The sequence below is a fragment of the Canis aureus genome, chromosome 15 (genome assembly GCF_053574225.1).
Source record: "Canis aureus isolate CA01 chromosome 15, VMU_Caureus_v.1.0, whole genome shotgun sequence".
NCBI lineage: Eukaryota > Metazoa > Chordata > Mammalia > Carnivora > Canidae > Canis > Canis aureus.
The window spans coordinates 52,396,951-52,422,691 of NC_135625.1; the positions used below are offsets into that span (position 1 = coordinate 52,396,951).

The following is a 25,741-nucleotide window of genomic DNA, read 5'->3' on the forward strand; positions in this document are numbered from 1 at the left end:
GTCCCGGGGTGCCTAGGGCGACGACAGAAGTCCTCTGGGCCGCCCTGCCTTGGAAAGCCGGTCACCCCGCTCCCTCCCCAGCCCAAGGGCCCGCGGGCAGCCGAGCCGGACTAGCGGGGAGAGGGGGCCGTCCGCGCCTCCCCGGCAGCCGGCAGCCCCCCAGCGTCCCGCGGCCGGCTGCGAGCCGACCCGGTCGTCCGTCCGTCTGCAGCGGCCCGCGGCGCCCCCGAGGCGCCCCGGCTTGGACCCGGCGGGCTCTGCGATGCCGGCCTGTTGTCCGCGGCCGCAGGCTCGGCCACCGCGCGGCCCGGCCCCGGGCCCCGCCGCCCGCCCAGCCCCCGCGCCGGCCTCGGCTCCCGCCCTTCCCGCCCGAGCCCTCCCGGACCCCAGCAGGCCGGGCCCCGAGCGCGCGCCTGGGAAACCGGGCCCGGCGCTGCCAGCCGCGCGGCGAGCTGAAGGAGCAGCCGGGAAGCCTACACTTTTTAACCTCACAACGTTATGTCTACGGGTTTCCTTTAAATCAATGTATGTGCGTTTTGTACCCTTAATCTTTAATGACTTGAACTTTTAAAATTGCTCGGCCGGAGCGGCCGCCCGCCCAGCGTCCCCGGAGGCCGGCCCGGGCCCTCGGCCTCGCCGCCCGCGCCCCCGCCACGTGGGGCGGCCGCCGCCGTGCTGCCCCCTGCCGGCTGGAGCCTGGGGCCTGGAGGCCGCCGCGCGCACCTGGCCGCCCGCGGCCGCTCTAGGAAGGCGGGCCTCTCGGTGGTGGCGCGGGCGGCCCGCCCCAGAAGCGCGGGGACCCTGCCTGCCGGGCGCCCCTGCCGCGGCCCGTGCCCCCGGGGCCCAGCCCTGGCTCGCGCGCTCGTCTCCCCGCCCGCCCGGCCCCGAGCCCCGAGCTTCGTGGGGCCCTTTCTTTGTGCAGATCCGGGCGGGCGCGAACACAAAGGGGCGGCCTCGGGGTTCGGCGCGCGGCGGCGGCGCAAACACGGGCCCAGCTCCCCCGAGGCCTGCAGCTGCTGCGGGGAGAGCGGGAAGCGAGGCGCGGGGGGCCGCGGGGGAGGGCCGGGGCCGAGCCGCAGGCCCCCGAGCCGCAGGCCGCAGCGACCCTGCCGCGGGCCGCATCCCCTTGGCCGCTATCCGCGAGCTCCAGTCGCTGCTGCAGCGTGTGTGCACCGCGCCGCGGTGGACCTGGAGAAGCGCCCTGACCGTGGGCTGGACTTTTTGTTTGTCCTTTCATACGTTTTCAAGTATTTGTCTAGTTATTTCCAAGAGGTGGAATTGCCCTATCGAAGGCGAGGGACTTTTTTTTTTTTTTTTTTTTAAGACTTTCGATGCATATTGCCAAACCTTTTTTCCAGAATGCCCACCAGTTTCTGCTCTTATCTGCGGGAAGTAGATCGGGCACCTGCAGGCGGGCACCTGCAGGCGGGGCTGGGCAGGGCGAGGCCGGCTCCTGCGGGGAGGGGAGGGAGGTTCACAACCGCCTGGCGTCGGAGGAACAGCCTGTGTGGTTCCGCGTAACCAGGCAAGGCTCTGGAGCCGTGACTGAGTCCTTGGGGGGCCCGACTCCCAATGCTTTGAGCAGCTGGAGGGAATCTCTGAAAAATGCAGATTTGCCCATGGCCTGCCTTTGCACCCTAAGAGCAGTGGTTCCCCATTGCTCTTGGGGTAAAATCCAGAATTCTGACAGGGCCCACGAGGCCCTGCCTACTCTGCCGCCCTATCTGGGGCTGCGTATCAGCTTCCTAGAACTGCCATAACAAAGTACCACAAACTGGGTGGCTTTACACAACAGAAGTTGAAGGGGAATCTGTTCCTCACTTCTAGCTTCTGGGGGTTGCCAGCGTTCCTTGGCATCCCCTGGCTTATAAGACGCTTTGCTCCAATGCCTGCCTCTGGGATCACGTGGCATCCTGCATGGTTTTGTGTGTGTGTGTGTGTCTTCGTGTTCTCTCCGTGTCACTCTTTTTTATAGTCGGATTAGATTAAGGACCCACCCTAATCCGGTATGATCTCCTCTCAATTTAACTAATTATATATGCAGTGACTGTATTTCTTTTTTTTTAAGATTTTATTTATTTTATGTTTAAAGAGTTTTATTTATCCATGAGAGACAGAGAGAGGCAGTCACAGGCAGAGGGAGAAGCAGGCTCCACGCAGGGAGCCCGATGTGGGACTCCATCCCGGTCTCCAGGATCACATCCTGGGCTGAAGGTGGAGTTAAACTGCTTAGCCACTCCGGCTGCCCAATGACCGTATTTCTAAATAATGCAACATCCGGAGGTCCCTGGAAGGACATGACTTTGCGGGGACGCTACTCACCCCACAGGAGGTGGTCTCCCCTGACTCAGGCAGGCATCCTGGCCTTCTCTCCACTCTTTGGCTCAGACCTCCACCTGAGCCAGGGTCCTCCTGGATCACCCATTCCGCCTAACTTCCCTTTCTCCCACACAGTGTTATGGGGGTGTCACTGCCTCAGAGAAGCCCTTCGGAGCCCCTCCACAAACTAGGGTCACCCTGACCCATTTATGGGCTCATGGCAATCCTCATGGTCACCTGGGTGACAGTGTGTCTCCTGGGGACGTCTGTGGCTCCTCCACTGGAAAATCACCTCCGAGAGAACAGGACCCAGGTGGACAGAACAATAACAAACTGAAATTCATGGATTGACCCAGGGAAGCCTATTCCAACAGCAGGCCAGAGGCGGCAGGCCCTGTGTTGAGTCACTGCAGAGAGCCGGTGAGGGGCACAGTGGCTCCTGTGCACCGAGACAAACCGCATTCAGTGCAGGCCCACCTTGCCCCAGGTGGCCCAGGGAAACAAACCCACCATCTGACCTGCCCCACCTCGCTGACCTCTCCTTGGACCCCTGTCTGTGTTCCCCGTCCCTGAGCTGCAGCCACACTGGCACTGTTCACACCGCTGCCTGCTGCCCAGCTAGTCCCTGTGGGTGGGTGTTGTACCCGCAGCCCCGAGTGCTCAGCATCTACCGTTTACCCTCTGGCTTATTCGCACCTTGGCTCAAATTGTCACCTGACAACCTTTCGTCTCCCATCATCTTCTATCACATCACCCCGCTTCGTGTTCCTGTGGTGTCTTCCATATCTGCCACGATCCGTTCCTTTGTCTGTGTTCTTGTCTGTCACCCCACACCTCTCAGGACCCATGTTCCTCCAGGGCAGGGACCATATTTGCCTTGTTCACTGTTGAGCCCCGGTGCTAGCCTGGAACCTGGAACAGAGTGGGCGCTTACTAAGTATTCATTAAAGGATTGAAAGTTCCTTAAACCCCCCTAGTTTCTGCTTTTTCATCTCCAGAACGGGGGTAATCTTGGCTACTCACAGGAGATAATAACTGTACCCACCCTGAAGGGTCCTTGGAAGAATTAAATGGGAAAAGAGAGGTATGAGCAGTGCCTCTGACGTAGCAAACACTCCACATACACATATCTTAGATGGACACACAGCCTAACCACGGAGGAGGGCGAGATGGAGGATGAGGTGGTAAGTCTCCCAGACCCCCAGTGAGTCCACCCTCATGTTCTTCCAGTTGCCCAACCTTTACCACAAATAGATGGAAGCAGTGTGGTACTGTGGAACTAGCCATGGACTTGGACAGGGAGGCCTTGAAATTGAGTCTCTTGGAAACTTTCTGAAGCTGTGTCCTCCTCTTTAAAATGGAAGAACCTATTCCTAAAAAAGCTTAAATGAATTATATGTAAATTTATAATGCAAATTTCCCAAATGAGTATTCCATTGATTCTTTTGATCTTAAAGCAATTACTTATTAGTTATGTCAATAAGAAATGGTCTTGTAATTACTAGAAGGAAATAATTTTTTTTTGAGAGAGAGAGAGAGAGATCATGCAGAAGCGGGGATGGGGGGCAGGGGTAAGGAGCAAGAGGGAGAGAGTCCTAAGCAGGCTCCTACCCAAGCACAGAGCCCGACCCAGGGCTCGACCCCAGCACCCTGAGATCATGACCTCAGCTGAAATCAGGAGTTGGACATTTAACCAGCTGAGCAACCAAGTGCCCCTAGAAGGGAATATTCTTTTTTTAAAAAAAGATTTTGGGGATCCCTGGGTGGCTCAACGGCTTAGCGCCTGCCTTTGGCCCAGGGCGCGATCCTGGAGTCCCAGGATCGAGTCCTGTGTCAGGCTCCCGGCATAGAGTCTGCTTCTCCCTCCTCCTGTGTCTCTGCCTCTCTCTCTCTTTCTCTCTCTCTCTCTCTCTCTCATAAATAAATAAATCTTTAAAATAAAATAAGATTTTATTTATGTACTTATTTGGGGGGCGGTTGGGGGAGCAGCAGAGGGAAGGGGACAAGCAGACTCCATGCTAAGCACAGAGCCCAACGCGGGGCTCAATTCCACAACCCTGAGATTATGACCTCAGCTAAAATCAAGAGTCGGAGGCCAATCGAGCCACCCAGGTCCCTCTAGAAAGGAATATTCTTAAAATTTATATTATTTATTGGTTTGGGGGTGCCTGGATGGCTCAGTCAGTTAAGTGTCTTGGGCTCAGGTGGTGATCTCCAGGTGGGATCCAACCCCACATTGGGCTTCTTGCTCAGTGAGGAGTCTGCTTCTCTCTCTCTCTCTGCCCCTCCCCACTGCTCATTCTGTCTCTCAAATAAATAAAATCTTTTTTAAAATATTGGTTTTTCTGATTTTGAAAGTAATATATTTTATTGCAGAAAATTTTTTCTAATTTGATAGCTGAAAAATATTATAATGTTTCAATTTGTATTTTTTTGGTTTAACCAAGATTTATTCTGATTTACTGAGATTGAACACATCCTTGATGGCCTTTGTCATAATCTGTGGGCTCTTTACATGTAGAGGATATTAATTTGTAATACGGTGTCTATCATAAATTATGAGAATATTTTCCCAAGTTGCTGTTAACCTTTTTATTTTGTTCACATTTCTAACTTTTAATGCTTTTCTAGCCAAATCTATTGCTATATTCTATTGCGATTTCTTTCACTGGAATGCTTTCCTTGCTGTTCCAAAATCAGTTAGATATTCATTTATATTCTTTTACTTTTATTTATTTAAGATCGAATGATTGATTTGAAAGAGAAAGAGAGAACAAGCACACCACAGTGAACGCGGTTGAGGAGGTTAGGGGAGTAGAGGGAGAGGGGAAGCAGATGCTGAGTCCCATGTGAGGCTCTATCCCAAGACCCCCCCCCCGCCCCCAGTCATGACCTGAGCCACCCAGGCACCCACTTACTTTTATTTATTTATACACAATGCTTTAATCCACTTGGACTTTGTTTTGATGCACAAGGAGAAGTTCAGGGGCACCTGGGTTGTTCAGCGGTTTGAGTGCCTGCCTTTGGCTCAGGTCCTGATCCTGGGGTCTCAGGATTGAGTCCCACATCGGGCTCCCCACAGGGAGCCTGCTTCTCCCTCTGCCTGTGTCTCTGCCTTTCTTTCTATCTCATGAATAAATAAATAAAATCTTAAAAAATAAAAATAAAAAAAATTTGAAGAAGTTTAGTTGCTACTTGAATACTTTTTCAGAAACAGCCAACTGAATTGTCCCAGTTTATAATTTACATAAACAGCTTTTTCTTTCTGAGCATCTATGACCCCTGTACTATCAGGCAGTAAAACCCAGTGGTTTGTTGTGTGGGCAAGCCAGACTGCGTGGGTTTGTGACCCCACTTTCTAATCATTGCAGGTTAGACTACTTATGTAAGATCTGGGTACCTCAGTTTCCTCATCTGTAAAATGGGCTTAACGATGATAGCCCCATGGTTCGGGGTTGTCACCAGTGGAATGACTGCTGATAAACCCTTGTGATTATTCTCCTACACTGGTCGATCTCCCCTGGCGGTTCCCCATGTCTGGCATTCGGGTGTTCTGTCTTTAGGCTGTTTACAGCTGTGTGTTTGAGTAAACGTCCTCAGATCTCCCAGGACAAGCCCTGCAACATAGCTCCTGTCGTTGTCACAATTCTCATGGCTTAGGGCACCTACTGTTTCATTCCCTGGGCCTGGTCTCGCAGGTACAGCGCAGGCCAGGAGAGGAGAGTGGAGCGAGGGCCCTGGGTGAGGAACAGGGGGAAGAGGAGGAGGAGGAAGGTGGAGGGGAAAATGGGCCCCAGGGGGCAGATGAGAGTAGCTGCTGGACGGAAAACCAGGTGGCGTGTGCTCCAGAGCCAGTGTGCTGAGCGAGGCAAGGGGCTCCGGGGGGCTGGGTCTCCACGTCTAGGCAAGGAGAGGGTCCCCGCACCTCTGCTGCCTCTGCCTGTGGGCGCCAGACCCAGCGATCCACCCAGCTCAGGTAAGGGAGCCAGCTGGCGTTCAGAGCAGAAAGGCCAGTTCAGAAGGAAGCTGGAGGCACGGAGGCCACAGAGGCTGGCAGGCCCGGGTTGGTTGTGTGGGAAGAAGACTGTGTGAGAGACACAAAACAAGTGTACCTGGGACATAGCTCAGGGTCAGAGCACTTGACTGCAGATCTAGAGGTCCCTGGTTCAAGTCCAGATGTTCCCTATAAGGGCTGCATGTTTTAGCCCACATTCTGGCTGCAAAGCAGGTCAGAAAGCACCACCCTGGTCCATTCTGCCCTGTCCTGCCCCCACCCATGAGGTCCAGCCCAGAAGTAGACTATGAGCTATATACCTAAGTTTATATTTGCCAGTAGCCACGTGAAATAAAACAGAGCTCGAATGGCTGAAGAGAGTCAACAGATACACACTTCAGCTATACGTCGGTCCTGGGGTGTAAGGTAGAGCGTGGTGGCTGTAGAGAGTAGACTTTCTTTTCCTCAAAGATTCTATTTATTTATTTATTTATTTATTTATTTATTTATTTATTCATTCATTCATTCATTCATTCATTTACAGAAAGCCTACAAGGGGGGGAGGGGCAGAGGAAGAGAGAGAGAGAATCCCAAGCCGACTCTGCACTCCAGGGGCTGGAGGAGGGTCTCCAGCCACCACCCCAGATCATGACCTGAGATGAAATCTAGAGTTGGGAGCCCAACCAACTGAGCCATCCAGGCATCCCTAAGAGAATAGATCTTAAAAGTTCTCATCACAAGGAAAAAGTGTATATAACTATATAGCTATATATTTTTATGGGTGATGGATGTTATAGTTGATGGATGGATAGTTACAGGAGCTGGATGTTAACTAGACTTATTGTGGTGCTCATTTCACAGTATAGACAAATATTTAATTATTATATCATACACCCTAAACTAACACAGTGTTATATCGATTATATTTCAACAAAAGTTGGAAAACTTTTAATTTTCAAATTTTAAAAATATAAATAAAACATACATTTTAAAAATATAATAAATAAAAATATATAATTTTAAAAATATAAATAAAATATATAAGTAAAATAAAATCTTTACAAATAAAATAAATTTAAGATAAAAATAATTTTTAAATGAAAATAAATTTAAAAACAAATAAAAATTTATAAATAAAGTAAAAAGAAATTAGTGAAACTGATTTCCATATTTTATTTTATTTTTAAAAATTTTTATTTATGATAGTCACAGAGAGAGAGAGAGAGAGGCAGAGACACAGGCAGAAGGAGAAGCAGGCTCCATGCACCGGGAGCCCGATGTGGGATTCGATCCCGGGTCTCCAGGATCACGCCCTGGGCCAAAGGCAGGTGCCAAACCGCTGCGCCACCCAGGGATCCCTGATTTCCATATTTTAATGCAAGATATCAAAAACACTATAATTTCAACATGTAATCAGTATTAACATTTATAAACATGTAATCAATATAAACATTTATAAACATTATAAATTTGATACTATATGTTTTGTGGAACTTTTGGACTCTTTGAAATCTGGTATTCAGTTTCCTCCTAAAGCACCTGTCAATCCAGACCAGCCACCTGTAGATGATAGGCAGCCTCCTGAGCGTGGGAGGCTTCCTTGTCTTCTTGCAGTTTCTAGGGGACAGGTGGCTGTGGGTATGGGTGTGCTGGTCAGGGTACAAAGAGGCTCCTCTTGCTCCCCAGAGTGTGGTGGGCTGCTCCACCAATTACAGAAAAGAGATTGCAGTAGGCAGGTGGCTCTGGGAGAGGGTAGGAAAACCCAATGAAAATGGCTCTGGGAGGGGGTAGGAAAACCCAATGAAAATGCTTTGATACAACTGCTGAGGTCACTGGTAAGCTTGAAGCAAACTATGCTAATTAAAGAGTATTCTTTGTGCTAATCTTTTTGTATTGCAATATGTAAGTATTTTAGTCACAAGATTTTCATAGGTATTGACTCTTTGCTTCCATTCAAAGTACATTTCTTCCACACGATATTCATAAGACAAATATTTTCACAAAAATATTTATAATACAAAGCTCTTCAAATGAGTATGATGTAGGAGCATGAGTACAGTGGTGGCTAACTCTTATTCTATCACTTACTCTGGAATTTGGGACAAGTTGCTTAATCCCCTGTGTCACTGTCATTCTCCATGAGGATGGTGATACTGGTGGTGAGGATAGTACTGCCACAAATGGTTTTTAAATTACATATATAGGGATGCCTGGGTGGCTCAGCAGTTTAATGCCTGCCTTTGGCCCAGGGCGTGATCCTGGAGTCCCATGTCAGGCTCCTGGCATGGAGCCTGCTTCTCCCTCCTCCTGTGTCTCTGCCTCTCTCTCTCTCTATGTCTATCATAAATAAATGAATCTTTAAAAAATAAATAAATAACATATATATGTGTGTATGTTACACACACACACACATATATATATATAGAGAGAGAGAGCTCTTAGAATAGTTTAGTACATTAGAAGTGTTCAATGAACATTAAGTCTAGTTCTCCCAGGCGGCTTGGGTATAGCTACCAAAGTGAGAAGTCCTGAGCAGGTCTGTTAGCCCAGGCAGGGAGCATAGCCCAGGGGTAGAGCACTTGCCTCTGGATTGCAAGGTCCCTGGTTCAAGTCCAGGAGCTCTCTATGATTATCCCAAAATTCCTTCTAGCCTGCTGTTGTCTAGCTCACAGCCTGACATGTGTGCAGAGATTTTGGGTCTTGGGCTCCAGGATTGCCTTTCTCCAAGGACTGGGGGTGGAGAGTTCTCTTCTTATAGAGAGAAATGGTTGCGGGCAAGTAAATGCCATTATTTATATTAAATTACCTGAAAAAGCAAGTGTGTGTAGGTTATGCTACCATTTGTGTTAATAAAGTCTGAGAGAGCCTATGTGCTAATTACTCACGGGTACAGACTATGGAAGATCGTGAAAGAAACTGTTAGTCTGGCTTTCCTCCAAGCACCAGAAGAGGGAGGTTGTCAGATGAGTAAGCAGGAGAATCTTGACTGCCTACATTTTTCACATTTTATTCTTTCAATCTATTTATTTATCCTTTTGTATTTCTGGAGGGGGCTCCTGGGGGGCTCAGTTGGTTAAGCCACTGCCTTCAGCTCGGGTCATGACCTCAGGGTCCTAGGATGGAGCCCTCCACGGTGGGGCTCTCTGCTCCTTGGATGTCTGCTTCTCCCCCTCCCTCTGTCCCTCTACCTGGCTCATTCTCTGTCTCTGTCTCTCTCAAATAAATAAATAAATAAAATCTTTAAATTATAAAATATATCTATTTTTTTAATATATCTATTTCTAGTTTTAGGTTCATAGCAAAATTGAGAGGAAGGTACAGGAATTTCCCACATACCCCTGCATTCTGCTCCTCCCCCAGAAACCCCCACCATCCACATCCCCCACCAGCACCCCATGTCTGTGACAGTGATGCCCATATGGTGACACGTCATAATCACCCATGGGTTTGGACAAACATACGATGACACACATCCATGGTTACAGTACCATGCAGTGTACTTTCACCCCCTAAAAGTCCCCTCTCCCTGCTGATCTCTCCCCACCCCCAGATCCTCTGGGACCACTGAACTTTTTACCCACTCCATAGTTTTGCTTTTTTTGGGAAGCCATTCAGTTTGCAGCTTTTTCAGACTGACATCTTCACTTAGTAACAGGCATGTAAGCTTTCTCCACATCTTTTCCTGGCCTGTGAGCTCATTTCTTTTTGGGACTGAGTAATAATCCCATTGTGTGGATGTACCACAGTTTATTTATCCACTCGCTTCCTGGGGGACAATTGCTTCCAACTGCATACTTTTTTTTTTTAAGACTTTATTTATTTATCCATGAGAGACACAGAGAGAGAGGCAGAGACACAAACAGAGGGAGAAGCAGGCTCCATGCAGGGAGCCCAACGTGGGACCCAATCCCGGGTCTGAATCCCGCCCTGGGCTGAAGGCGGCCCTAAACCACCGAGCCACCCAGGCTGTCCCCAGCTGCATACTTTTTGAACATTGAATCAAGTGAATTCTGCGAGTTCAGTATTTATCTTTTTAAAATAAAATTTACAACTTAAAAATAAATTATATGAGGTCTCACCCACCAACATCGGCGGTGAATCCAGCAGGGGTCTCTTGGAATGTCTTCCCTGTTTCTGCTGTGTTTTGCCAGGATCCCCAGTGTGGACAATCTGCACCAAGGTCCACTCCTCAGCCAGGTCTGCTCCGGCCTCTTCCAGGGCAAGCAGCTCCTGTGGGGCTTCCCTCCCTAAGGCCTGAGCCCTGGCGCTGCCCAGCTCTCACTGGTCAAATCTGGAGGTTGCTAAGGCATGGATTCGTTATTCTGAAAACTCATAAGGAAAAGGAAATAATCAAGCATTTGTTCTATACCTTTGCTATTAAATATGTTCCAACAGAACCAAATAGCTGATAAAAGATACCTTTCCTTACAGAAGAATTTGAGCTAAGAGGTAGAGAATTGGAATAAAATCACTTGCAGCTCCTAATGATATAGATGCTAAAACCATGAGATAGGGGTACCTGGGTGGCTCAGCGTTGAGCATCTGCCTTCCTCTCAGGGCATGATCCTGGGTCTTAGGATTGAGTCCTGTAGGGCTCCCCACAGGGAGCCTGCTTCTCCCTCTGCCTGTGTCTCTGCTTCTCTCTGTGTGTCTCTCATGAATAAATAAATAAAAACTTTAAAAAATAAAATAAAACCATGAGATAAATGTTTGCTGGGAAAATTGACAAAGTTAACAACACCTCAACACACCAGTTAATCCTGACTTCACAAATAGAGAAACAAGCAGACACAAGAGCATCCCTATACAAAGGAAGAATACAGTTCTTCCAGTGACATCTTCTTAGACTCCTATCAAGCCTCCATCTCTAAAGAGCTTGGCCATGTTGAAAATTGTTAAAGCTGAATACGATGGCCAGTTTTATGTCAACTGACTGGGTCACAAGGGACATAGATATTTAGATAAGCATTATTTTGGGGTGTGCTTGTGATGTATTTCCAGATGACATTAGCATTTGGATCAGTCAAACCCAAGTGAAGCCAACCCCCCACCCCCACCCCAGGGCCCATGAGCACCATGCGATCCATTGGGGGCCTGAATAGAACAAAGAGGCAGAGGCAGGGCAAGTCATCCTCTCCCTATTTAAGCTGGAACACTGACTTCTCCTGCCCCAAACTAGAACTTACATCAGCAGCTCTCTAGTTCTACAAAGGCCTCACTTCCTCGCCTGTGGGCTTGGACTAGAACCCCATCACCAGCCTTCCTGTGTCTGTAGTTTGCAGATGGGCAATCATGGTTATCTCAGCCTCCCACATCACCAATTCCTGATAATAAACCTCTCTCTCTCTCTACCTCCACACCCCCCACCCCATTGCTTCTGTTTCTCTGTCTCTGTGGAGACCCCTGACCAGTACATGGAATGATGGGTGTCCCTGCTTTTGTATATATTTGAGATTTTCCATAATAAAAAATTAAAAATCCCTCTCCATAGGAACCATAGAAAGATAAGTATTTTTAAATGACACAGAGGGAAATGAATTATGCTCCCCAATTTTAAAAAAATACTCTTTTCATCTTCTGGTTCTGGTTAGGTTTCGTATCTTCCATTAATAAACGGTGAATTGGCGTGTGAGGAGGGAGGACAACTGACTCTATTCCTCTTGGCACCATGGAGATAGGCTGACCTCTCAAAAGGAGCTTTGCTGAAAAGCAAAGGGAAGCGCGGAAGCATGTTTCTAGAACCAGTCACTATGGTTTCAGACTCATTAGCAGTGCCAGGAGCATCACTAGCAACGCAGGACGAGGTAACAAGTGGATGGACAGGTCGATGAGTGCTGGCCACTCTGTGTCCCGGCAGCCAGCTGGGCTCCTGCCTCAGGGGTGATGAAGTGACTCATCTTGCCCACAGATTAGGGGGGGAAAGAACTTCCCTCCTGCTCCCAGGACCCATCCCACTTTGGTTTATACTTAGGATGGTGATACCCCTAAAACTTGAAGAGAGTATCGCCCCAGGAAAGTGAAATTAGAATCAGTGTGCAATGGATGGGACTGGCCATGGGTAGAAGTGACCCCAAGAGACATGTTTTTGAGAAGGAGCACTCGATATGACTTCTTTTTTTTTTTATTTTTATTTATTTATGATAGTCACACAGGGAGAGAGAGAGGCAGAGACATAGGCAGAGGGAGAAGTAGGCTCCATGCAGGGAGCCCGACATGGGATTCGATCCTTGGTCTCCAGGATCGCGCCCTGGGCCAAAGGCAGGCGCTAAACCGCTGCGCCACCCAGGGATCCCTCGATGTGACTTCTTGAGACGGGAGGGAGTATCAGTAAAAGGGAGCTACGATCTCAGTAAGTGCATCAGAGCCTAGCAGCCTGCAGTAGCAGGTGATGAGCTGGTATCTCCCAAATATTTCAGGAGAGAAATCACACAGGAAGGAATGGCTGATGTTTTATCTAGCCCCGCCATGCAGAGACACGATTCACTCTGTGCTTTAAAAAAAAAGAAAAGGGATCCCTGGGTGGCGCAGCGGTTTGGCGCCTGCCTTTGGCCCAGGGCGCGATCCTGGAGACCCGGGATCGAATCCCACATCGGGCTCCCGGTGCATGGAGCCTGCTTCTCCCTCTGCCTGTGTCTCTGCCTCTCTCTCTCTCACTGTGTGCCTATCATAAATAAATAAATTTAAAAAAAAAAAAAATTAAAAAAAAAAAATATATAAAAAATAAAAAAAAAGAAAAATCTTGGGACACATGGGTGGTTCAGTGGTTGAGTATCTATCTGTCTTTGGCCCAGGGAGTAATCCCAGGTCCTGGGATTGAGTCCCGCATTGGGCTCCCTGCAGGGAGCCTGCCTCTCCCTCTGCCTGTGTCTCTGCCTCTCACTCTGTGTCTCTCATGAATAAGTAAATAAATAATCTTTAAAAAATAAAAATTAAATTAAATTTAAAAACGTTGCAATGTGGTTAGAAGCTTTAGTCTCAGAGTTAGAGTGGCTGGACCCCTGAATTTCTCTAAGCTTTAGTTTCTTCATCTGCAGAATGGGGGTAATAATTGTACCCAGCTCAGGGTTGACATGAAGCCAAAAGACGACAATTCACAGAATCTATTCCCCGCTGAGTCACAGGAAGACCCCTGCCAGAGCTGTCTTGTCAGGATGAGGAGTCATGGGGTCAGTGGAGGGGAGACAGAGAGCCGAGTCTTCCTATGGTTCAGGTGTGGCTGGTCATAATGGGGATGGTAACCAGGACTTCCTGCCCCTCTGGCCCCTATCCCCCTGCTACCGCCCCCCTGCCCCGGGCAGCCAGGGAGAACTTGTGTCCTTTTTACCAGAGGGAAGGGATGAGCCTTACCTTTCTAATTCCAGCAGTCTGGGCACTGGGGGATCCAGAGAAGAAAGATCAGCACTAGAGCAGCTGACTGTGTCCCAGCATGGGAGACCCACATGGCCATGGTGGCCAGGACCAGGGAACCAAGGAGAAGATGCAGAGGGGACCAGCATGGGATCAGAAGGTTCCTGTGCTCACCATACAGCCAAGACCATGGGGTAGACCAGATGACCCCCCGCCCCTGCCCCAAAGGCCGAAGTACTCTAAAAGTCCCTTCAGAAGGTAGGTTCAGCACAGGGGAAGTGGTCGGGGACCTCAGAGTCGAGGGGTTAAATTTCTGTCATTCAGCAGGATGGGACACAAAAGAGATCAAATTGTTTTGTAGAAAAATGCAGTTACGTATCCTGGAGCCCTCAGTGTGGACCAGGATGTGCATACCCTTAGCAGGTCACAGGGTTGAGGCGCGAGATGGAGAAGGAGTGCATGTGTTCAGGGGATGGGGTGACAAGGACTCAGCCACCCAGTGAGGGTGACCAAGGACACCGAGATGCCCACTGCAATGGATGTGAGTATTCTGACCTCTGGAGAAGGGACAGTACTCTGGACTCGGAATAGAACACGAAAATGTTCTGCGGCCTGCGCAAAAACCCTCCAGAGCATCCAATTCCATTTGCTTTGATTGCAGCCTCACTCAGCAACCTTCTGACAGTTCACTTGGTTTCTGGGGGAACCTGGGGGGCATTCTGGCTTACGGAGGGAACACCCTCCTTTGAGAGTCTGATTCCGGAGGTCTCGGGAGCAGGTTAAATCAGGTTGCGTGTACAAGTTCAGGTCTCTGCTGTGCGCGTCTGGGAGCCAAGCTGCGTACCTTGATGGCCTCACTGAGGCCCACCGGTTGTCAGCGCTCAGGTGAGAGGCAGAGTCCCTGTCATGACCTGGCAGGACCACGGGGATGGAAGCGAAGGAGGAACACATGACAGCTGCCTGCCGGGAGTGCTCCCAGGAAGGGCTGCCTGGGCTGCTTCACCAAGCCACGTCCTTGAAGCCTGACATTTCACTTTTAGGAATCGTGAGAAGTGGGCAAATGTGTGCTTATGTGCATCAGAGCCTTGTTTATAATCCTGGGGGGGAAGATCATCCACTTAACAACACTCTTGACTCTTATTTCTTTTTAAAAAAGGCAGACTGCCGCAGATAGCAGCTCATTTGTATGTGTCTGGAGTCCTGGGAGCTTGACTAGCCTACATCCTCCTACAGACGGAGCCGAGCCCTGGTTTGGGGGTTCTAGCACAGGGAGCTCGGATGCCCTCGAGCAAGGAGCCATCCTCCTCTATGGCAAAGGCCAGTCTCACTTCAGAATCATCTCAGTACAAGTGTAGAAAACCCCATCCAGTCGTACAGGACAATGTAACTGAGAAAGACTCAAACAGAGATGCAACGGTGGCTCAATATTCGAAATGCATCAGCCATGGAGCAGGGGCTCTTTTTTTTTTAAGATTGTATTTATTTATTCATGAGAGACAGAGAGACAGAGAGAGAGAGAGAGAGGCAGAGACACAGGCAGAGGGAGAAGCAGGCTCCACGCAGGGAGCCCGATGCGGGACTCGATCCCAGGACCCTGGGATCACGCCCTGGGCCGAAGGCAGACGCTCAACTGCTGAGCCACCCAGGCACCCCTGGACAGCAGCCCCTGACAAGTGTGGAGGTGGGTGCCCAGAGAAGGTGCTCGGGCAGCTTCCCAGGAGACACGACAACGTGGGAGCACAGCTCAGGGTGGGAGTAGAGCTCAGGGGTGGAGCATTTGAGTGCAAACCAACAGGTGCTCGGTCCAGATCCCGGTGTCTCTACGCAGTGGACCGACAGCTCCGGTGGAAGGACAGCCTTGAGACCCGCCAGGCCCAGCCTCCTGGAGTCTACATTCCCAACAAGTAGTAGAGACTCCAGTGTGTTCTGTTTACCTCCTCAGCCACACTCATTTCCTGAAGGGAGAGAGGAAATCTGCCCTAGGCTTTTTCGGTGCTTCCCTCGTGCCTAATTATTACCATCCTGGTTTTATTTGTTTACACCAAGCTAGCTTCAAAAAAATTGAATCGGAGGCAGCTTGCAATAAAAGGTACCATAAAAGTCCAACCGGTCAAACAAGGATAAACAGGACTGGTTTCCATGAAGTAGCCAAAATCATGGTGACAAAGAAGCGTAAGGATGGGTGTCAGGGGGCAGGGGGTAAGGAGTCATTGATTAATGGGGTTTCAGCTTGGAAAGACGAAGGAGATCAGGAGACGGGTGGTGTTGCACAACCGTGTGAAGGTACTTGAGGCCCCTGAACTGTACACTTCAACATGGATAAGGCAATACATATTATGTTATGTATCTTTTACCATGGATTTTTCAAATCGAAGGGGAGAAAAAGGCAAGGGCTGAACATTTAGGAGAGGAAGTAAGTGATTATTCCTGAGAGCCCAGGTTCGGAGAAGTGACTCTAGCTGAATATAAAACTCATCTCTAAGCTTCCTCTAATCAAACAGGAGTGGAAACAGACCAACTTACCAACAGGGTGAAATATTTCATTAGCTCTGAAAAAACAGCAGGTATTCATAGGAGAGGTCTTGATAGATGGAATGCTGGAGAGATGGTTATTGACAGGGCAGCCACGTACGGATGCACAGGTTGTGTACTATACAACTCCACCAATTACATAGGACCCTGCAGATATGCAGTATAGTGACCTAGATATTGGCCACATTTTATCCCCTTTACAAAAAAAAAAAAGTAGAAACTGTGAAACACACACATATGTATAAATGTGCAAGTGTGTATGTATGCGTGTAAGTTTGCATGTGTGTGCGGAAGGGGGCAGAGCTCGCCAGTTAACTAGCCGATATACATCCTTCCCTCTTTTATACCTGGTTTTATACCAAGCAGTATGTCCCACCCAAAAGACCACATTTCATGGCCTCTCTTTGGCTAAGGGAGGCAAAGAGGGATAAAATACAGTCATTGGACAAGACTTCTGAGAAAATTTTAGAAAAGGTTATGTCCCTTTTTTGACCTTTATTCCTGCTTCCTACTTGGAGCATAGATGTGATGACTGGAGCACCAGCTGCCAACATGTACCATGGATCAACCTTGAGGATGGGATCCACATTTCAAGAAAGGCTGACCAGAGAGAGCTAAAAGGAGCCTGTGTCCCTAAAGATACCCTGGAGTGGCCATGCCAGTCCTGGTCTGCTCACCTCCACACCCCCTTTACAAAAGAAAAATGTGTGTGCCTAGCTTGTTTACACCACAAAGGAGATGTGTTTATACCACAAATCAAGATGAGTCAGAAGGCTCAAGCCCTTTCCCTATCAATGACCAACAAGACCAATGAGTACTAGCTCAGTGTAGGTCTGAGTTACTCATTAGAAGGAGGCTCTTCTAACGAGGCCATGTCCTTGACCAGGAACTACCCCTGGTGCAGTCACTCGGGTGCTCCCAAGGCCTTCCCAGTGCTCCCATGACAATGTATGGCAGCACAAGGAAAGATCCCTCCAAGGGCGCACTTTCTGTGGTGCACCCGGCTCTGCCTGGTCCAAGCCCACCTCTCTATGGAATAGAGAGAGCTCAGGGGCACTGTGCATCGGGCTGCTTCCTTGCCTGGGAACTCTCCCAGGAACTCCCTGTCTTTCCCACTAGAAATGCATGGTACTGTAGTGAGTCTATACCATCCGGCACAATGACACTCTTGTTTCTGGCCCGTTGCTAAGCCACTGAACGCAGCTGCTAACTGGTGGGGTAGGATTCTCCTGCCGGCTGGAAAAGGCAGCTGTACAGTGGGGCTCACATAACTATCATCACAGAGTCAGAAAGTCATCTCTGTATTCTGGAGGAGTTCATGGTCAGCACATCCTTGAGGCTAGTGCCCATCAGTATAAGAGCTGCCAAAGTGAGCAAGAGCCTGGTGCCCTTCAAAGTGTTGTCCAGGGCCTCTCCCTCTCCCTCTGCCTGTGTCTCTGACTCCCTCATGTGTCTCTCATGAATAAATAAATAAAATCTTAAAAAAAAGTCGGGCATGCCTGGGTGGCTCAGTGGTTGAGCGTCTGCCTTGGGCTCAGGGAGTGATCCCGGGATCCTGAGATCAAGTCCTGCATTGGGCTCCCCACAGGGAACCTACTTCTCCCTCTGCCTGTGTCTCCGCCTCTCTCTCTGTCTCTCGTGAATAAATAAAATCTTTAAAAAAAAAAAAAAAAAGTGTCCATAAGCTCTCTGTTGCTGCTTGGAGATTCTGCAACAATCAAGTGTTCACCAGCTCTGGCGCTGTGGGTCTCAATGTCCACAAGCCCAATGCACGGGTATTGAGCCACGATAGATCTTAAGAAAAATACAACTGATCCCTCACTGCAGAGAGTAGGAAAAGCTTCACTCAGAGATGCATTTGTCAGCAGGGTGGGACAGAAGGCACTTCAGGATTTAGCTCCCTGTGTCAGTCAGAGCCCTCAGGTCCAGCCGCAGAAGCCAGATGGAGTCTCAGATGTTCGTTACAAATATATATGTCACCGAGGAAGAGGCATGGAAAAGGAGTCTCCAAGCTCACCTTCTAGTAACGATGCCCCAAAGCAAGCTGCGCCCTCAGCAGACTGAGGAAACCACCATGACCCCTGGCACTGCCCAGCACTAGGCGCCAATCTGTTTCCGCCACAAACCAGCACATGCACCAACATCTGTTCCAAATGCTCAAGGCCCGAAAGGCAGACACTGGCACATCCTGACACCATCCTGACACAGCCCCCAAATCGCACACTATAAAGGATCAATCTGATTATATAAAAATGTAAACTAATATGACAAATTGAAAGGCTGGTGATGAACATTCTAGTCATTGCTCAGCGAGCACCGACTTACCCCTGAGCTTCATGTTCAGCCTGAAAACTAAGCCAGGTACAGATGTCATGGTCTCAGATGAAAACTTCACTGATCTTCCGAGCTGATGCCAAGAAGTGATGGTGCCTTTCTGGGAAAGGAGGATAGTTATGGCATGAGAGGGTGCATTTATAGTTGCACAGAACCAGCAGTCCTGTGGAAGTGTAAGGAGTTTATTAATTACACACCCTTTTTAGCATGAGGGGGTATAGCTCAGTGGTAGAGCATCTGACTGTAGGTCAAGAGGTCCCTGGTTCAAGTCCAGGTGCCCCCTTTGAAAACCCTACTTTTTCCTCCTTTATCCGAAATGACAAAATCGAGTTGTATAGACACCACCCTCTCGATCCCCAAACAGGTCGAGGCTGGCTTGGCCTATGAACCTGTACACACTTTCAGCCATTCTGTAGATCCAAGTTCCAATCGGGCCCTCAGCACCGCCTTGAAGATCAAGGACAAGACCAAATCCATCCCAAATGTCCTCTTTGAGGGTCTGTTTCCCCAGAGCCACAATGGTATCAATTCAGTATCATCCAGGGTCCAGTCCAGGGACAAAAGCTGCCTCTGTTATTTTAATAGAGAATTAATATAAATAATCATCAATGAGTGTATCAGTTTCTTAAAGCTGCTGTGACAAAGCACCACAAGCTGAGTGTGTAAAACAACAGAACTTTATTGTCGCAGAGCTCTGGGGAGTCTGAAATCAAGATATGCACAGGGCAGTGCTCTCTCAGAAGAGGAGGGTCCTCCCTGTGCCTCTAGCTTCTGGTGTCCGGTGACAACCCTTGACATCCCTTGTAGATGAGGCACCCATGCAGCCTCTGCCTCTGTCTTCACAAGGCTGTCTCTCCCCGAGTATGTCTCTCCTCCTCCTACCAGGACCCCATCACACTGTGTCCTGCCCAACGCCGCTGTGACCTCATCCCACCTCGCTGTCTCTCCAGTGACCCGATCCAAGTGGTACTGAGGGAGATTTCAGCAGATCTTTTTGGCAATTCAACCCTTCATAAAGACAAAAAGGAGGGACCAAGTCTCACGGGGGTAGTACCTGTGAGAAGTCGGGAGAACACAGGAGGAGGATGAACTTTGGAACTCTTGCAGGTTTGGGGAGTTCCTCTGTGGATCCCAGCCTCAGATCTCTAGGGAGGCATTGGTGTCCCCAAAGAGTTGTGACAAGGCTGGTCCTGTGAGCACCAAACCACAGGCAGCAATCGCTATTGCTCCTGGGACGAGCTGTCGCTGCTAGGTGACAGTGGCAGGAACCAGAGCAGGCAGAGCAGGTGCTTTGTCCCGCTCCGACCTTCCAGTCTCCTTCTGAGAGCCCTACTGGGGACCAACTAGGAAGCCACTTGGCAAAGGACAAACATGGGGTACAGAGTCCCAGAGCCAGCATCGCAGAGCGGAGCACAGAAAGGGGGACTTGGAGCCTAAGGACAATCATTTCTTCAGGTGGCTCATCTCACCCAGTGGGCTAAGGGTTGAAGTCATGGAGATCTGAGGCAATGAGAGCGGGCTCTGCTTGCATCCGAGGGTGCAGCAATGCGTACAGAGCTCTGACCCATCCCCAGTCTGTGCATCTTCTGCCTTTTAAGGGGTGCATCCTGGGCCAGCCACTGGGCCTTGTGAGTCTGTGTTTTCAGGTGCTGAGCACAAAAACCACAATACAGATGTTACAATGGAGCCTTCCAGCCTTCAGGGAATGCATCCCAAGCGCTGCCCTCACCTGGGAACTGAAGATGGAGACCTTGCAGAGCAGTGGTGAGAAAGCAACCTGTTGCTGCTTCTTCTGAGGCAGGGAGATGAGGTAGCTGTAAAGCAGGTCTGGCGACTCAGCCAACCGTGCTGAAGGGGCATCTAGGGTAGAAGCTCTGGGTGTGGCTGCTCAGGGAAAGGGTACCAATTGGATTTCACTGGTATAGCAAGGGTTATAGCTCAGGGGTAGAGTATTTGACTGCAGCTCAAGAGGTCCTTAGTTCAAATCTGGATGCCCCCTAGCATTTTAGCCACTAGAGGTGATAAGGAAGTTCCAATGTCCTCTCCTCTTTGCTGAATCTGGTTTCTGAGTTTTCTTGCAAACCGCAGCAGGTAGCTCTGCTCAGGTGTTGTGTTTTTCCCCTCCTCTGATCTCCCCACACTCCCTTCACCTGGTCCCTGCACTCACCAGTGTGTACTTAGTCTCCAGGTTGAGGGTGAGGACTCTGTCCCTTGAAGGTAGCCAGAAGGAAATCTGAGATCATCTATAAAAGGATGATATTTCAGCTGCCATATGACTTATCAACAGTTGCAAAGGAAGCCAGAAAGCAGTACAATATCATATTCCGTATGTTGAGAGGAAATCACAGACAGCTTTGAATTCTATTCCCAGCCAAACTATTCTTCAAGAACAGACAAAAGTTGAGAGAGTTTGCTGCTAACAGACACTCATTAAAGCAATTTTTAAAAATATACTTTTTTTTTTAAGATTTTATTTATTTATTCATGAGAGACAGAGAGAGAGAGAGAGAGAGGCAGAGACACAGGCAGAGGGAGAAGCAAGCTCCATGCAGGGAGCCCGACGTGGGACTCGATCCCGGGTCTCCAGGATCACACCCTGGGCTGAAGGCCGTGCTCAACCGCTGAGCTACCCGGGGCTACCCTAAAAATATACTTTAGAGGAAATAAAAATGATCCCAGAATGGGAGGTCTGAGACACAAAAAGGAACATTGAACAAAGAAAATATAGGATATGTAAATAAATCTAAAAATCATTGACAATATTCGTATCTAATTTATAAAGTTTTTTTAAAAATAAAACTAAAATACTAACAACAACATATAAGGAACAGAATGGTAAGAGTTGAGGTGTCTTTATGTAATTTGTGAGGAGGATAAAAATATCGATTAACATTAGAATTTTAAGATTTGAAAGTAGAAATTTCTACTGTATCACTTCAAAAGTTATAATTTTGTCATGCAAAAGGGGATAAGAGAATGGAGGGTATATGCTTGCCATCTCGCTAAACACCCATTAATTCTAATAATTTCTTTGTTGATTCTTTGGATTTCCTATGTGTATGCTCACACTAAGTAGTCAGCAAGTTTTATTTCCCTTGTTCCAAACCATATAGATTTTATCTTTTTCTTACCTTACTGTGCTTACTAGACCTCCATCGTAATGTTGAATAAGGGTGTTGATAGTAGATACCTTGACTCATTCTGATTTCTTTTTTTTTTTTAATTTTTTTTAATTTTTATTTATTTATGGTAGTCACACACACAGAGTGAGAGAGAGAGAGAGAGAGAGGCAGAGACACAGGCAGAGGGAGAAGCAGGCTCCATGCACCGGGAGCCCGACGTGGGATTCGATCCCGAGTCTCCAGGATCACGCCCTGGGCCAAAGGCAGGCGCTAAACTGCTGCGCCACCCAGGGATCCCTCATTCTGATTTCAAATAAAAAGCTCTCAGCATTTCATCAGTAAGTACATATCATGAACTATGCTTTTTGTAAGTGGTTTTTATTAAATTAAGGAAATTTTCTTCAATTTCTAGTTTGCAAAAATATTTTTTATCATGGATGGATGTGAAATTTTATCAAACCCCCTTTTTGCTTCTATTGAGAATCATATGGTTTTCCTCTTTTAGTCTAGTTACATGGTAAATTACACTCATTGCTTTTTATAAAATTAAACATACTTTGCATTCCATTTACAAATCCAACTTGTTGATGTCCTATCCTTTATATATATTAGTGAATTAGGTTAGATAATAATTTATTTAATTTTTTCTACCTATGGGGACCCCTAGGTGGCTCAGTGGTTAAACATCTGCCTTTGGCTCAGGGCATGATCCTTGGGTCCCAGGATTGAGTCCCGCATCAGACTCCCCACAGGGAGCCTGCTTCTCCCTCTGCCTATCTCTCTGCCTCTCTCACTGTGTCTCTCATGAATAAATAAACAAAATCTTCAAAAAAAAATTTTCTACCTATGTTTATGAGTGAAATTAGCCTTTGCATTCTTTATACTGTCTTTGTTGGGTTTTGGTATCAAGATTGTGCTAGTCTCACAAAAGGAGTTGTAGAAGATATATATCTTTTCTATTAGATTTTTATGTAAAAATACCTATTGCTTATTTAAAGTATGAGACAAAACTCACCAGTAAAACCATCCTGTCTCAATTTTTTGTGAAAATTTTCAAATAACAGTTTAAATAAAATAACTATTTACTCATTCATTTGGGGAATATAAATAATAGTGAAAGGGAATATAAGGGAAGGGAGAAGAAATGTGTGGGAAATATCAGAAAGGGAGACAGAACATAAAGACTCCTAACTCTGGGAAAAGAACTAGGGGTGGGAGGGGAGGAGGGCGGGGGGTGGGGGTGAATGGGTGACGGGCACTGAGGGGGACACTTGATGGGATGAGCACTGGGTGTTATTCTGTATGTTGGTAAATTGAACACCAATAAAAAATTAATTTATTTAAATAAATAAATGAATAAATAAATAAAATAACTATTTAAAACTTAGAGGACTATTCAGCTTTTCTATTTTTCTTTTGTCAGTTTTGTTAAGTTGTAGTATTTTTAAGTTCTTGCTCAATTTCAGGATAGCATGGTGACAAAGTCCTTGAACTCTTAAGACATAATGCAGGAGTTCAAATTATGGGTTCTAATTGAGTGGCCTCAGTGAAATTGATTAACTCCCTCAGCCTCAGTTTTGCCATATATAAAATGGGCATGATGATAGAAATGAGAACAAGAATAGTGCCTAGTTTGTAAAGACGCTACACAAATTAAATACATTAATATTTTTAAAGTATGTAAAATCATGCCTGCCACACAGTTAGTTCTTTGTTTGATTTTAAATTTTTTGTATATTATTTTTCATAATGTTAAATAATCGTTATTTTAAAGTCTAAAGAATCTATAGTTTTTCTTTTTGATTTCTGATATAGGTTTATTTGTTTCTCCTTTCTTATTTTTCTTATCAGTTTCACCAGATAATGTCAATAATGTCAATAATTTCTCTTCAAAAACCAACTTTTGGCTTTGTTAATCCTCTCTATAGCATTTGTTTTCTATTTCATTAATTTCTGCTCTTTATTTCGTCTCTCATAGTATTCTTTTATCCAGTTTTTCTAACTTCTTGAGGTGGATTCTTAGTTTATTTCTATTCTTCTTTTTCAGTATATTGCTCAAAGCTCTAAGTATTTCTCTAAATGCTGATTTACACATAGATCAATGGAACAGAATAGAGAATCCAGAAATGGGCCCTCAACTCTATGGTCAACTAATATTCAACAAAGCAGGAAAGACTATCCACTGGAAAAAGGACAGTCTCTTGAATAAATGGTGTTGAGAAGGGATCCCTGGGTGGCTCAGTGGTTTAGTGCCTGCCTTTGGCCCAGGGTGTGATCCTGGAGTCCTGGGATTAAGTCCCACATCAGGCTCCCAGCATGGAGCCTGCTTCTCCCTCTGCTTGTCTCTCTCTCTCTCTCTCTCTCTCTGTCTATCATAAATAAATAAATCTTTTTAAAAAATGGTGTTGTGAAAATTGGACAGCCACATGCAAAAGAATGAAACTGGACCATTCTCTTACACCACACAGAAGGATAAACTCAAAATGGTTGAAATATCTTAATGTGAGATAGGAATCCATCAAAATCCTATAGGAGGACACAGGCAACAACCCTTTTTGAACTTGGCCACAGCAACTTCTTGCAAGATACGTCTATGAAGGCAAGAGAAACAAAAGCAAAAATGAACTATTGGGACTTAATCAAGATAAAAAGCTTCTGCACAGCAAAAGAAACCATCAACATAACTAAAGGACAGCCTAGAGATTAGGAGAAGATATTTGCAAATGACGTATCAGATAAAGGGCTAGTATCCAAGATCTATAAACAACTTATTCAACTCAACAGCAAAGAAACCAACAATCCAATCCTGAAATGGGCAAAAGACATGAACAGAAATGTCACAGAGGAAGACATAGACGTGGCCAACAAGCACATGAGAAAATGCTCTGCATCCCTTACCATCAGGGAAATACAGATCAAAACCACAATGAGATACCACCTCACACCAGTGAGAATGGGGAACATTAACAAGACAGGAAACAACAAATGTTGGAGAGGATGTGGAGAAAGGGGAACCCTCTTGCACTGTTGGTGGGAATGTGAACTGGTGCAGCCACTCTGGAAAACTGTGTGGAGGTTCCTCAAAGAGTTAAAAATAGAACTTCCCTATGACCCAGCAATTGCACTGCTGGGGATTTACCCCAAAGATACAGATACAGTGAAACACTGGGACACCTGCACCCCAATGTTTCTAGCAGCAATGTCCACAATAGCCAAACTGTGGAAGGAGCCTCGGTGTCCATCGAAAGATGATGGATAAAGAAGATGTGGTCTCTGTATACAATGGAATATTACTCAGCCATTAGAAATGACAAATACCCACCATTTGCTTCGACGTGGATGGAACTGGAGGGTATTATGCGGAGTGAAATAAGTCAGTTGGAGGACAAATATTACATGGTCTCATTCATTTGGGGAATATAAAAAATAGTGAAAGGGAATAAAGGGAAAAAAAAAAAGGGAATAAAGGGGAAAGGAGAGAAAATGAGTGGGAAATACCAGAGAGGGTGACAGCACATGAGACTCCTAACTCTGGAAGGGGAGGTGGGTGGGGGATGGGGTGACTGAGTGATGGGCACTGAGTGGGGCACTTGGCTGGATGAGCACTGGGTGTTATACTATGTGTTGGCAAATCGACTCTACTAAAAAAATACAAAATATACTAAAAAATGCTGATTTAGTGTCCATCAATGGATGAATAAAGAAAGTGGCACACACACACACACACACACACAGTGGAATATTATTCAGCCATTAGAAAGAAGGAAATTCTGCCATTGGTAACAACATGGGTAAAACTGGAGGGTATTATTAAATACCCAGGCACCCCTCATCCCAATGTTCTAATTCACCTATTTTCTCTTTGGCTGAAACCATTCACTGACTGTAACATGGAAATACTCTCTGAGTTTTAAATTTTAGCTATCAATTTTTAGATAACATAGATTCCTATGTTCTCTTTTCACATCTTCTTAGTTACTACTTATGCTTTCCAGCTTCCTATTGAAATTTTCAAGTTTTTCTCTTATCTTCTTGAAAATAGCAAGCACTGTTTTCTTACAGTGTGTTTCTGGCAGTTCTAGTACAAAAGGTC

The 25,741-nt window shown here is 47.0% G+C and overlaps 2 long non-coding RNA genes and 1 other non-coding gene across 4 annotated transcripts; 2 read left to right on the top strand and 1 right to left on the bottom strand.

Annotated features, from left to right (window-relative positions):
* Nucleotides 1-2,090: 2,090 nt before the first annotated feature.
* Nucleotides 2,091-11,251, bottom strand: LOC144284788 (uncharacterized). Its single transcript, XR_013353199.1, has 3 exons — nt 10,833-11,251; nt 10,397-10,635; nt 2,091-3,231 (listed from the first exon to the last, which is right to left on the bottom strand). It is a non-coding gene; the product is annotated as an uncharacterized LOC144284788 (long non-coding RNA).
* Nucleotides 11,252-13,299: 2,048 nt separating this feature from the next.
* On the top strand, nt 13,300-23,892 carry LOC144284789 (uncharacterized). Of its 2 annotated transcripts, XR_013353201.1 has the most exons (4): nt 13,552-13,918; nt 14,022-14,201; nt 21,780-21,986; nt 23,696-23,892. It is a non-coding gene; the product is annotated as an uncharacterized LOC144284789 (long non-coding RNA). The 2 variants fall into 2 exon arrangements; XR_013353200.1 differs by lacking the exons at nt 21,780-21,986; nt 23,696-23,892 and having other exon boundaries at nt 13,300-13,918; nt 14,022-14,339.
* Nucleotides 18,738-18,809, top strand: TRNAY-GUA (transfer RNA tyrosine (anticodon GUA)). Its single transcript has one exon. It is a non-coding gene; the product is annotated as a tRNA-Tyr (tRNA).
* Nucleotides 23,893-25,741: the final 1,849 nt, after the last annotated feature.